This window comes from Canis lupus, chromosome 12 (genome assembly GCF_003254725.2).
Source record: "Canis lupus dingo isolate Sandy chromosome 12, ASM325472v2, whole genome shotgun sequence".
NCBI classification, from domain to species: Eukaryota; Metazoa; Chordata; class Mammalia; order Carnivora; family Canidae; genus Canis; species Canis lupus.
Window position 1 is genome coordinate 18,976,467 of NC_064254.1, and position 4,563 is coordinate 18,981,029.

Here is a 4,563-nt window from a genome sequence, read left to right on the forward strand (position 1 = left end):
ATAAATAATCTTAAAAAAAGTGTTGTCTGAGGGCTATATTTGGCATTCCCAACAACTAGGGAATTAAATCCTTTAGTCCTAAAGTGGGATCTAGGAGATACCTCATAGTGACTACCACAAACTGCCATTTTGTGGCAGTGGATAAGGAATGACACGACAGTCATTGGTTTGTATTAGCACTTGGAATCCTAGGAAATTTCTTTTCTCTATAGGAGAATTTAATCTGATGAAATTTCTGGAAGGAACCTCCCATTTTTCTCCATGGCTCCAAGTGTTGCCTTACTAACTTCTGTGTATGTGTATGAAGTGGGTAGGTGGTGTGGAGTCTTTCCTCCTTGGGGCTATGCATATTTCAGACGTACTCTCTTTTTGAAAATTTGAGGGGTCAAACAATAAATTTAAATCTTGAGTAGTTACTTTTAAAATCTGGGTTAATATTTTCTTTGACAATGTAGTTTATTTAAAAACTTAATAGACTCCTAATCTATTTGTTTCTAGTCAGTTTCATGTGGTAGAAATCATACCCAAATTTATTTCCCAGACATCATCCCCAAATATGCTTTGTTTATTTGCTTTGTTACTCCCATGCATCTCTTTTCTCTCAATTTAATGGTGGTTACCTTGAACGTATCTGGCTTTGCCCAAGGTAGGAGTCTTCATTTGTCAAATGTTTTATCAATCTTACTTTTATATTTCTTGGGGTCTAGAAAAAGTCCATTTTTGTCTAAAGCTTTAAAATATTAAATTTTGTTCTCTATTTTGAACAAATTTCTTATGAGGTTATCACTTTCTTGAAGTACCTTGCCAAATACAACCAATAGTAAGTATCCAACACACCCTATCACTTTGTTTCCTTCCAACCACCCTCCTGAAGAGTTGCCAGCTCAGTAGGCACATAGTCTCCTTCTCATATTATTTTCAAATGACAGTTTGACCAGATGGTTTACCACTGCATAATACAGATCAATAGTTCAGTATATATCGTTTTTTTAGCATATATTTCATATACTTGAGGTATTTGGTTTTTCAACATTCTACTTCAAGTTACCAATTTTTATCAATGTCATAAATTATCAATTTACCAACTTGCCAGTTGTCATAATAGGTTAACCACTATAATAAACAACCTGCAAATCCAGTATTTAATACTATAAAAACATCTTTCTCATTTATAATCACATCCATTGGATGCCAGATAACTCTCATCCAAGCACTGATTCAGACCTTTTGAGCCAGCCTCCTTTCATATTTTGGTACTACCATCCTTAACATGTGACTTTTATGATTTTCTAGGAGGAGGAAGAAAACAGAGGTTGGAGCACAGGAGATTTGATAAGGGGATGTTAAACTGGAAAATGCCTGACATCACTTCTGCCCATATTCTGTTTTCTATAACTCATTGAAAAGCTTCATTTAACTGAAAGGAGACTTTGAAATATATTCTAGTATATACCTTGGATGAAAAGCAGAAAGAGTGTTGATGGGCAGCTATCCTTTGTTCCAGATGGGCTGGGGCAAAAATTCAAAACCAAATTGTGAAGGGCCTTGTATTACCCTATTATGGAAATTGGACAGTGACATTGAAGAATGATTTAAGGGAAGTGTTTGAGAAAGGGAAAAATAAAGGTGAGTGGTTATATACAAGATAGGATCTAACAATGCAAACTAAGGAAGAATATTCTGAGAGGTAATGAAGAGCCTTATGAGAGAGTGATATCCTGGAAGCCAAGGAAGGAGAGTTTTTCCAGAAGTCTAAAGTGTCAAATATGACAGTGACCAAGATGCTGGGATAGTGAAAGGGCAACAATACCAATTATTTAAAAGTTTGGGACACAGCTAGAATTTTGATACATACCCTTTGGAAAACTGTATCTACTAAAAATGAAAAAAGTATATTTACATTTATATAAATATGTTTATAAGAGATGCTTAGATGTCTATAGCAATACTATTTGCCTATTCAAGAATTGGAAATGACTCAAAAGTCCATCAGGCAGTATGGTTATAAATAAGTTGTGGTATATTTATACATTGGAATATTATATTGTAATAAACATGAACATTATGGATAAGTCTCACAATGTTGACCAAAAGAAGCCAGACATAAAAAAATACATCCACCATTATTCTATTTCTATAACATTTAAATAGGCTAATCTAATCTATAGGATTAGAAATTAGGATATTGGTTACCCATAGTGGGTAGATATGCTGGAAGGGAATGTGGGAGTTCTTTTTAGATTCTGTTTGGGTAATGGTTACACAGTGTGCTAGACAATAATGGATCCCTAAAGGTATAGCCATATCCTAATCTCTGCAATCTATGAATATGTTAATTTACATGACAAAAAGGATTTTGCATATATGATTGATTTAAGCATCTTGAAATTGAAAGATTAGCCTGGATTATATTTTAGAGAGAGAGGGAGGGAGAGACAAAGTGGGAGGGAAAGAGAATACATACTACTTTAGGAAAAATTTACATTAAGAAAAGGATGGGACAGGAGAATTTTCATTGGATTTGACAACTAGGAAGTCATTTATAACCCTACTGAAAGCAGTTTTAGTAGAGTTGTGGAGGTAGAAGCCAACTTTTAGTGGCTTGGAAGGCAAAAGAAGCTGAGAAAGTAGAGGAATAGATATGGATACTTCCTTTAAAACTGGTTTGTCAGTTATGGGAAAGAAAAAGTTATGGTCGTAGTTGGGAGAGGTGAGCTGGGGCACATTGGGGTAGTATTAAGGGAAGAGTTTTTTGTTTAGACTAAGAAAGCCTTGAGCAGAGCAGTTTTTCTCTGGGAGTACCCAGAGAAGTTATAGGAGACTATGCTCAAATAAAAAAGAGATGGAAATACTCCATATTACTTCCTTTTTCCTTCCCCAAGTAGTAAGAGGAAAAATGAAAAATAAACACATACAACAATATCTGGAGATTTTGTACATATGGGAAGGTGTGGGTCCCTTCTTCAGCTCCATTAGGGTAGGAGGCACTAAGCTGTTCTACTTATATTTGCGCCAGTCAGCTATTTCTGTGTAATAACAATCCAAAAGCTTAGTGGTTTACATTGAACATAGGTTATTTAGTTCATGTGTTTATAGGTGAGTTGGTCATTCTGTTAGTCTTGGTTAGCTTGTTTGATTTTTACCGTCTCTCTTATTTGTCTGCAATGAGGTAATGACTCACCGGGTCTAAGATAGCCCCAAAAGGGATTATTTGAATCCATTCCATACTCTCTTTTATCTACCAGTTGGCTAGCCTCAGTTTATTTCATATAGACACAGGGTTTCAAGCGATCAAGCAGAAGTATGCAAGATGTCTTTAGACCTAGGCTTGTAACTGCCCACCTGTCACTTCCACCTCATCCTTTTGCCAAATCAAGCACAAGAAAAGCCCAAATCCAACATCCTAATGGGTAGAGCTACAAAGTCTATATAATAAGAGGCACGGATACAGGGAAAGAAATACTTAGGCCATTTTTGCAATCAGTATACTAAAATACTCTTTCCAATTCATGGAGATACAGCCAAAGATAGCATTTGGGAGATATGTTTCCATGTTGATTTAGCTCTAACTTTGTTGTTACTCTGACATCATTTTTTTCAGGGGCTGCCATTTAGTCCACAGGACAGATTTTTTGGGCTGCTGGACAGCAAAGATTTGGGCTGACTAAATGGTAGAGTGTTTAATTGTCTGAAGTATCCAGAAACTATGGATCCAGTGTTCTGTAAGACCATGCTTTCATACCTCTCTCAGTTTTAGGAGGAGGGAATTTTATTCATTAGTAGCAGAGATATGTAGCAAATATAATATTCAGGTTTAGATTTATCAGAAGATAATTCAAATTATCTCACTTAACAGATTCCGGATCTGTTTAAATTCACTGAAAATCTGGATCAAATATTAGCTTTCCTATTACAGGGATATCAAATTTCAGATATGCTTCATTATGACTCAATTTCTTGGCACATGCTAAAAAGCACCCCAGTGATCTAGTGCAAATGAATGTGAAACATATCACAGACCATGCTTTCGGTCAAAATGTCCCTGCTTCCTCCTTACGTTCTCACTTTATTTTTTTTCCTGCATAGGATATACCCCATATTGATATTCAATACAGATACTGAGCATGCAATTTATTATGTCAAACTGAAAAATGCCTGTGGTAATACAGGTTTTTATAGCTCTGGTTTTCTCCAGCTCAAATTGCTTTGAGTATCTGTGTGTCGGCAGAAAGTTCGAAGTAGGATGGATGCAGAAACCATGAGTGGACAAAAGACACCTTTAGAAACTACAAACCAGCAACCGGAAAGCCTTTTAGCTGTAAGTCAGCAGACTTTTATGTCAAGCTTGGCTGACTAATTATTGCTTATAATTTGCATTAGGATTAATTAACTAATTAGAGAGGAATGTCTGAAGGCAAAGTTATGGCTCTGCTTGTCAAGCTGAGGACTTTAATTATTCTGATATTTTTAATTATAATCAGCTGCTGAATGAGTATTACATTGTCAGCTACTATCACTGAAACTAGGCTGGGCAAAGGAGCCGGAGGAATTATGGGTTGCCAC